Source organism: Morone saxatilis, unplaced genomic scaffold (assembly GCF_004916995.1).
Source record: "Morone saxatilis isolate NCDOM2014 unplaced genomic scaffold, NCSU_SB_2.0 Contig24, whole genome shotgun sequence".
NCBI classification, from domain to species: domain Eukaryota; kingdom Metazoa; phylum Chordata; class Actinopteri; family Moronidae; genus Morone; species Morone saxatilis.
Window position 1 is genome coordinate 25757823 of NW_023339807.1, and position 10109 is coordinate 25767931.

The window sequence follows — 10109 nt, forward strand, 5'->3', positions numbered from 1 at the left end:
GGTGTCACACTTGACCTCTTTGCCTATTTGTGGTTTCCCCGGCAGAGTCGGGAAGATGGCCAACGGCTAGAGCCGTTTTGTTGATGTTGTATTTATATAGAAGAAGCTCGTGGGTGAGATCACTCTTCAATACGACCAACAAGGGTAACTCTCGAACGGAGAAATCACAGATCTGACAGCAGCCACACGGAGGTCAGTTAGAGCTCAGAAACTCAGCCACAATCAGTCCGATGTAAATCTATACGGCGCTGAAAACACTAACATGTGTCGGTTCTGTATTAACGTTTAGAGGAAGAAAAAATACACCGTTTTTGAACCCCCACAACTCTCAGCTGCATGTTGTAATGTCCCTGTCAAACACCAAGGACACCCAGGCTCCGACTGGCTTTACATTACCAAACACCAGCGCTGTGGACATCCCCCTCCCTCCCCTGTGATTTACTGGTGATTACACTGTTTGAAAGGCAGATGTTTGTGCTCTGGCTAATCTAAACGGAGGAACTCGCTATTTCAGCGTATATAGAAAGTGTATGTTTGGAGCAGCACTGATAGAAAACAGCCACGACTACACGCTCAGAACCAGGAATTTGAAACATGAGTTCAAGGGTTTAAGGAGAAAATAAAAACTGATTTAATTTGTTCGTTTGTACAGTGATAATAAAGTTGCAGACAAACTGTCTTTTTTTGTTCTTTTAACTCTGTAAATAAACAATGTTTTTGCTTTAAAGTCTCAGCAGGCTTTAAAATTAAACGCTAACGCTACCTTCCACTAGATACGTGACCTAGTGTGCTAATTAGGCGGTGACGGCTAACTGAGCAGACACTTTCGTTAGCTAACACGCCGACACAGACGGACTCACATTACAGCCACAAAACAAACAGAGAAGTGATGAAGTTTAAGAGACAAAACCAGCTGTTCACCAAGGACGGCCAACATGGCTGCCAGACCACATCCAAAACCATCAACAGAGATCCAGCCTCCATCCAGTTCAAGTGTCTGGCCTGTTAGAGACGTTGAGGCTTACCACATTAATTCAGTTTTATTGCACTAAAGGCAGAAATATTTATGGAGCTTGAAAAGAGAAGATGGAGTGACGGCTTTTGAAGGCATGAAACTATATAAAAGAACAATTATCTATTTAAATTTCTCTCTAATCAGACTGAATTAGTGAAATGCACCAGCCGGACCTCCTGTCCTCTCGTTAGCATGTTCTGGCTGCAACTCTATCTTCTCATTCAGCCTCACGGAAGAAGCCAAATCTCTGCTGACTGAAAGTTGTGGTTTAACGGCGAGCACCTCTGGGGTTTCAGTAAAATCTGATAACGTCAGTCGCCACAGAAAACAAGCAGAATGAATTACAGTCTGCTGTTAAGGCTGCGAGGGGCCGGACCTCAAAACCTCTCGGATACAGTAACAGTGGACAGGAATGACTTCATGGGGCCCGTCAGGTCCTCGGTGCCAGAAGAACCAGCTGGGTTTGAACATGTCTGTAGCTGTTAATGAAACTGAACTGCTCCATACAGACTCTTTTTTTTGAGGATTGCAGTTGAAGTTTTTGCTTCCAACGATGATTTAAAGTTGAACGAGCTGCACAATCGTAGCAACTACAACAAAACACATAGACACTACCTTGCACACAGCGGAGGTTTTAAGGATTGGTGCCTGTTTTAGGACTCAAGGTCTCACGAGTGTAACGCACATTTCTATATCTCCAACCTTGAGGATCGGACAAGGGCGGTCGACTCAGTCCCTCTTTGATCTACATCGACTAAAAGTTCTCCTGTCTCAAACCCTTCCCTGCTTTCTACTCTCATCCTCTTTAAGCACCAAGTGTGAAAAAGAGCCATAGTGGCGGCCAGGGGCAGTCGTTGCCACCCCAACCCCAGTTTGGTGTCAAAAACTGTAAAATGTACCTGTGACGACCCTCTGAGCAGGTCTTAGAGTCTGCTGGGCGGAGTCGGGTCATCAGCAAGATTAAGTTCAGCTGGTCTGGTGGCAAGACTTTATAGGCTGGAGGCAATCAGCTGGTCTCTCTTTCTCCTTTGGCCCTGTTTGGTTGAATTTAGTTTGTCTTTAGCCTCATTTCTATTTTAATTATATTAAATAAACTTATTTTTAGTTACAATTCATGCGTGTTCTCCCCTTCTTTGTCCAGCCTTGAGCCGGGTTGTGACAGTAACACCTTTATTTTATTTATTTTTGTACGAGCGATAAAGTTGTGTTTCTGTATAGTAAATCAGTGGGGTCCGTTTATTTCAAAATCTATACATTTTATGTAGTTTGATTTTTTAAATAATTACTGTTTTGATCCTCCAAGATGATTAAAAGAGAAATATATCTGATAAAATAAAAGATACACTCGTGTTGAAGGCCTGAAGGTGGATACGGAGAATTTGTCTGTCTGAAAGTTGGAAAAGTTGCGTTTCATTTGTTTAGTTTGGATTAATTAAGTTTAAACCCTAAGAACCTGCTATAAACTGCATTTACATGGTTAAAATATTTTATTTGTTCCTCCTGTATATGATCAGACGGCATTCTGACTTTGTTTGTTGTTGGTCTGAAGATTTTCGGTTTGTTTGCCTCTTTCGTCAAATCTCCCATAAAAATGAGGAATGCTAAGCTAACGTTTAAAGGGAAAACTAAAGATCAAAACTTAGACACTTTTCCCTAAAAGCGAGAAAAAGGAATGAGAATCTAAAGTCAGGCTGACGGGTATCTGCAGGAAATTCCTCATTATGGATCAAGAAAGCAGGAACATCCTGGAGCTAATGTTGTTATTACTTGAGGACCCAGCGTGACCCAAACAGAACCTTACAGAACCACAAATCCACAGTTTTCATACAAAAGTACTCAGTGAAAATGGCTCGCTAACCACCAACATCAGCTTCAGTTACAAATTAAACTGTTAGCTCTTAAAAAACTCACAAAGGTCACCACAGAGGTCAAAACTGGAGGAGGTTCGTCCCTCCCTGGCGAGATTAAAGCACAAAAGAAGAAGAAAAGTAACATCCAAGTGTCTAAAGTGACGTTTGAATTAAACACGGGAGGTTTTATGGTTGAGTTCAAGTGCTGAAAGTGTGTTTAGTTTCACAGTGAAAGCTGGAGAGACTGAAAGAGAAACCAAACAGATGTCACACGACCAAACTGCTGTTACTCATCATGTGACAGGTGGAGGGGATCATGAGATACCTGGCACAGGTTCAGCGTCTGGCTCAAAGACACTTCCGCAGTAGGTCCGGAAAGTCTGCTGATCCTGAAGGAGAGAAAGACGATATTAACCATTAATAACACAACTACCACTGTTACTGTAATTAAAACTACAGTTGTTACCACTCTTACCTCTACTGTACAACCTATTAATACTACTAACCTTTGTGTTACGCTGAGATACTAGCTAACGTTGATAAATATGGCACAATTTAACTGGGAGTATTTTATAGTATTAGGGTTTTTTAATCATCACTTTGTATTAGATTATTAGATTATTTCCTGTTTATCTGACAAAGATTGATGAAGAAACACTGATAATCTACAAATATTCTGAAGTACGAGTGTAAAAAAAGAGCCACAGTGACTTAACGTTAAAAAAAACTAAACTGCAAATAGCCTAATTTCGATTCCGCATTGGTTTTAGTGTCTTTAAGTATTTTTATAACCACCAGTGTCTTAAATAACCATTATCAACATTAGCTATTTACACACTAAACTGTGAATCAGTGATTTTCCATCGCACTTTGTATTTTCTAGTAGTTTTTGTAGTGATCATCGGTACCAGACGTGTATACAGAACCAAATTTCCACCCAGAGAGCTCATAAACAGGAAACAATACAGCACTTATCAGCCGACTGTGACTCTCGCCAGCAACCGTGTTTACATTAGTACATTTAACAGACTCAACATTTGGTTTGTGCAGTTTACAGTCAGCATGAGAACCACCATCACACCTGCTCCGAGGCGATATATATAAATACAGGAAAATGAGCTTCACTTCCAAATACCTCATATTTGTAGTCTAATCAAACTCCATGAGGTGTAATGTGAACTCACTCTGTTGGTTTCATTGCATCAATATTGGAAGAAGAAAGCCCCGAAGGTGGATTACTAGCACCTGGTGTTGTGGTCATTATAATTAATTAAAACATTTGATTGGAAATATTCAGGCCTACAACACAAAACCAACCGGCATGATCAGTCTCATCTGTCTCATTGGTCTCATCTGTGTGTTAAGTTGGGAGCCAAAGACGTATATTTAACAGCCAAAAACAACTTTATCACTGTAAAAAACAACTTTATCACTGTAAGAAAAACACCTTTCTCACTGTCAAACAAACAAATTTTGACCTGTAAAAAACAACTTTATCAGTAATTTTGGGGCTGCAGCTATAGCTACTGTGCGCGCAACCCAACCAGACCTCCGAGACCGACAGAGGACAGTTTAACGACAGCGGTACCGAGGTGATTTACATTTGCTGAATCAGCCCTGGGGTTGCCAGGAGCTAAACAATAACACCAAAACTATCCTCGGTGGGCTTCAGATGACCCCCGGCCCCGTCTGGCCCTTCAGTGAGAGAAAGCAAGCAGCTGTCTGCTTCCTGCAGGTTGTTAAAAGTCTTTCTGTACAGAGGAATTAAGGTCAGCTGAGGGAGGCAGAGGCAGAATCAGGTCTCTAAAGTAGTTCATGAATCTCCAGAGTGAGAGTCTGAGGGGAGTGACCTGCATCCTGAAATCCTAATCTGATCATCTGATTGGTTCCTGCCGTCTAGAAACATCTAGAAACGTAAACTCTGACCAAAAAAGGCTTTTCTGTCTGTGTCTGTATTGCACACACTGCTGATCTATGGTACACAGAGCGGGAAACTAACGTAAGCACCTCATAAAGAAGGATTTATATCGTGAAATAACCTCGTCACAGTTAAGCCGTGTTCACATTATCACAGAGAATTGATCTCTTCTGTATGTATGGTATGTATGCCCCGAACCTTTACATCTGTATTGCCCCGAACCTTCACATCTGTACTGCCCCAAACCTTCACATCTGTAAATCCCACGAGCTGAATGTTTATCTGTCTTTGTGAAAAAATTCAAGTCATTTTCAGTGGCTTAATTTTGTAATATTTATTATTTACTGTGAAAACAAAATACTTAATGTTTCTGTAAGACACAAAACTAAGTCACTTAAAATAACTAATAAAAGCTGCTTGAGAATCTTTTTAGAATCGTTTGTGTTTTGTATTTTTTTTGTTAAAAATAATTGATCATGTTACAGTCTATGTACAACAGACACTTTAAGACTGTGAATTAACATTATGGGTATATCGTAGAGCATTCTTCCAAATAGTTCCTGTTTGAAGCCAAGATTTAGTGTTTTTGAACCATTCATCTGACCTCTGCCCACTATCTTATCATCACATTTCAGCTCTTAACTGATCAGGTATGAATGAATGAATGTGAATGAAATAAGCCCAATAGAAGAGAAACCGGTGAGAGAACCAGAGCTAGTTGGGTGGAAAAGGGGTCCTCCTGTTCCAACTTCCACTTCTCTTCCTAATAGTTCCTGTTTGGAGCCACAGTTTGCTGTGTTTTTGAACCATTCAACTGACCTCCGCCCACTAGCTTACCGTCACATTTTAGCTTCTAACTAATCACCGATGTTTGTGTGCACTACAAAACATTACAGAAAATGCTAAACTTATTTAAATTACATTTCAGCAATCTCAAATTTAAGTATTTGTATTAAAAATGTCGTATTTTAATAATATTACATGTTTTTGAACCAGGCAGCTGGGGAAGGAGGCTGCAAGGACTTTAGACCAGCGGTTCCAACCTTTTCTATCATTATTAAACCGACTCAGTGACATATTTTATGGATGTTTCATATTATCTTAAAAACTGTACAATGAACCCAAACAATGAACTCAGTAATCGGAATTTGTGTAAAACCAAGATTTGGATGAATTCTGAGCAGATTATTTCCTGTTTAGGGAACTTTTTTCTGTATTTTATTGTCTCTGATGCTGGGCCAACTTTTTATTTTTTTCACAGAAGTGAATCAAATGCTGAGTTAAAGGCCTACTGTGTATATATGTTAAGTTGTCTAGTACGCCTTAAAATCAAGAATGTCTTGGGACCCCAAATGAAGCTCTAGTGGGGGTCCTGTCACTCAGGTTGTGAGCCACTCCTTCAGACAGTCAATAAATAATCCAATTAATTTAGCAGACTATAACTTGGGACCCAGAACTCTCTGGAGGGCAGTATTGATCCTAAATTGATGGTGAAATAAAGTTGAATCACTGCATTAAGATGAAATCCCCTCTGAGTAGCACAGACATATCTTAAGCCTCTAGAGGATTATGTAATGAACTCTGTGTTTAAGTTGAATCAGAAACAGATGAAGGTGGTGGATGTGTGTCAGTGTACAGTGAGGTCCCTGAAGGCAGTGGTAGATGTTTCACTTACATTAAGCAGAGCTGCCTGATGTGCGGAAGTTCAATGGTGACAAAAACACTGAGTTAAAAAAGTTAGAAAATCAGATTTTGTGCATGTTTAAATGTTCAGACAGTTAAAGTGAATCTATCACTGTGAAACACGATGTCAGACACTTTCTGAGAAACTATGCTTTTTTTGTTCTTAAACTCACTATTTGTCAATATGTTTCTAAAACTTTGTGTTAAATACTGTAAAGAAAGTCAGAAAAACCTGATTTTAAAACAGAATAATAAAGTTTTTGCATAGTTTTTGACATATTATGTGTGAAACAATTCAAAAAAGTTTGCTTCTGAGGCTCAAGCCCCGAATGTTTTGTCAAAAGCGCAAAGTCTTTTAGGTTTTAAAATAACTTCCCTTCAGTCTCAGAAAAAAACACTGAATTTGTGAATAAAAGAAGCTTATTAAGTCTGTATGGTTGTTAAAAATTAAAAAAAAATCCATAATACAGATAAAGAATTGTATAAAAGGTAAACTAAACAGGAATTAATCTCCTCAAAATTCATCCAATTCAGTTGTTTTACACAAACTTCCTGCAGTTACGGATTTCACTGTTTAGGTTAATTTTGCAGTTTTGAGTTTAATATGAATTATCCATAAAATATGTCACTGAGTCAGTTTTTTAATGATAGAAAAGGGGTCTAATAAGCAGCAGCTTTTAACTACTTTATTAACTCCTTACATGATGTAAAATGAAAAAATTAAAGCAATACAGGCAGTATATTAACTGTATGTATTGCTTTAAACATTTTTTTATACAAAGAAATAAATAACGTATAACATTTGCTGAATTTACAATAAAGCCTAAATAATCAATAATTTGCAGACAGCGCTTTACAAAGTCCAGAAAGTTTAATTTAACTCAATGACTCACATAATTGCGTGAATTGAGGAATTCTGGGGACTTTCTCTGAGAAGTAAATTACTTTTTACTGTATCTGAAAAATTTGTCATGTTTACCGTCAATAAAATGTTTTTGTTTGTTTTAACTTTAAACTTAAAAGTTGCCAAAATGATTAAAAGCACATTATAGCCTAAAGTATAAGTAAGTTAGATTACTTTTATAACTAATATAACTTTTTTTCCTTTTTTTTAACTACTTCATTAACTTACTGGATGTAAACTGACTCGCAGAAATTGTTCTGCACTGTTGAATCCGCAAAGTTTCTCAAACAGAATCAGTTTGTTTCGTCATTAATGAACTTCCGTACTTTCTTGCTCAGACTTTTTACTGTCAGAAATATTTCTCAGCAGGATTTATCAAGAGACACAGAAACTGAAACAGCTTAAAAAGGAAAAAGGACAGCTCAGCTTTAAAGGGGGTCACCATGTGTTTTACATTACATTTACATTTTTCACATCTGTGAGGAGTCTTCAGGCAACAATAATATTGAGAATATGAAAAAGATTTGAAACAGAGAGAACAAGGATGAGAAACGTCAAATAAATTCTTGTTCATGCCCTCTTATTCTTAACGGAGCAGTCTGGTGTTTTTTCAGTGTGTTCATTCACAGACTGAATAAAACGCTGCTATGAGGTAGAAAGAAGTGCAATAATGTAAGATATAGTGTAATGATCTGTAAAACGCACACATTTTTGTACCTTAAAAGGACAAATCTTTGGTTAAGAGTCTTGCTTTTACTCCCTAAACCTCCTTTACATATGGAATATAATAGAAGATAAGACCTTGAGGACAACTGAATTTGATCCAAAATTTAACATTTTCTTACATTAATGACCTCAGATTGAACTAAAAAGTGTATTTTAAACACTAGAATCATTTGTGACAAAAAAGTGCAGTAATGTAAGCTTCTGTTGAATCCATAACAGAACAGTTACAGCTTGAATTTGTTTTGTTATTAACAAACTTCTAACGTATAACATTTGCTGAATTTACAACAAAGCCCAAATAATTGAGAATTTGTCGCAGACAGTGCTTCATAAGTCCATAAAGTTGAATCAAACTCAAATCCTCACAAAATTGTGGGATTTTTAAAGGGAGTCTGGGGAATTTCTCCACTCTCCAAGTTTATTAAAATCTCTGTCTATAAAATGTCATCTTTCATAAAAAAACACCTATACATGTTGGCAGGTATATGTGCATGTTTGATCCTCCGTAAGTCGTGTGAGCATTCACATGAACTCACATCACTGAGTTCAGACTTGGTGATGTGCATTCATGTATAACATGAAACATTGATCCATTTAAAGACAGCAGGAAATGCCATCTAAATCTCCAATACTGTCAGAAACATCATTCTTTATGAAACAGTCTCAATAATGTTTCTTCAGATTAATAAATCCAAAGAAGAAAGAAGAAAGAGCAGAATGCAGGAAAAGTGAATAATAGTTGCAGAAAATCATTAATTTCCACTTTCCAGACATTTTACAACCAAAACACAAAAAATAATGCTTAAATATTTATGAACTGATTATGCAAAACAGCATATTGCACAAAATTCTGTACCTTAAAAGGACAACTCTTGTATTAAGAGTCATGCTTTCACTCCCTCACCCACCTTACATATTGAATATAATGGAAGATATTGCATTAAAAACTGACTACACAACTGAATTTGATCCAAAATGTAAGCTGAAGGAGAGTCAGCTGCACAGTCACTTTCTCTCTAACAGCTGTATGTTTTCATGCACAGGAGTAAGGAGTCACTTACAGATCTGCTGCTCTGCGTCCGCGCCCTCTGCACGCAAAGTACGGGAGTCTTACGGCCATGTAGGGAGGTGCAGGCTTGTTTCAGCAGGAAACGCCTCCCAACCGTCAGCTCCTCCCACTCATCTGCTGCAGGAGTCTCCCAGCACCCAGTAACAGTTACAGGTTTTATGAATCACCTGTGGCTCCCAACAGGAATAAATCTGTTATAAAATATTTCAGAAACAAACTCATAAACATTTGTGTTTGTATTTAAAATCTGTTCCATCAAAAGTTCTAAAAATCTAAATAATGTGGGTTCAAAGCATCTCAACTTGCCCTGTGAGTCCAGTGCTGACACAGAGTGGAGAGTTAAGCTGCTCATTGGCTCTGTTAGCTCTGTTAGCTCTGTTAGCACTGTTAGCACTGACTACCAGCTCGTTGTCTCTGCTGACCCTGCTGTGGTCAGTCAGCGTTCGAAAGGCAGCAGATATGTCGGCCTGAATGAATGAACAGGTTGGGTGTGAAAACACTTTAATGTGTTTTAATACTACATTTAGCTTTTATCAATATCAGCTGAGAGATCTCCTAAACTACAGCCTGAGCCCGGTGTACTGTAGGTGGACCAGGCAGTCGATTGAAGCCGCACCCTTTACTGGAGCCCCCATCTTTTCCTTTGGGCCCGACACAGGAAGCTGGTCTGAGGTAGGTTGTAGATAACAGACTGTAACACTGTCCAGATACAAACCCTTACAGCTCAATCCAGCTGCAAGATTTCATTGTAGTAACTTATATATAAGATTTTAATGTGCAATAAATAAGCATTTTTATGTATTAATAATTTATTATAAAATAATTTATTGCCAATGAGGTGAACGGGCTGCAAATTAACAAATGAGACATTCCCCGCCTTTCTGTTTCCTGTGGACGGATTTATCTGACTGCCTTCTCTCTCCGCTTCCCTACAGAGCCAACAG

General features: G+C 38.3%; 1 protein-coding gene across 1 annotated transcript in view; it reads right to left on the reverse strand.

Moving 5' to 3' along the window:
- The window catches only part of LOC118336534 (collagen alpha-4(VI) chain-like), a 26171-nt gene extending 16932 nt beyond the window's left edge, over window positions 1–9239 (reverse strand). Inside the window, 2 exon segments of the mRNA XM_035673203.1 lie at window positions 3191–3254; window positions 9158–9239. The gene's annotated coding sequence lies outside the window, so the exon portion shown is untranslated.
- Window positions 9240–10109: the final 870 nt, after the last annotated feature.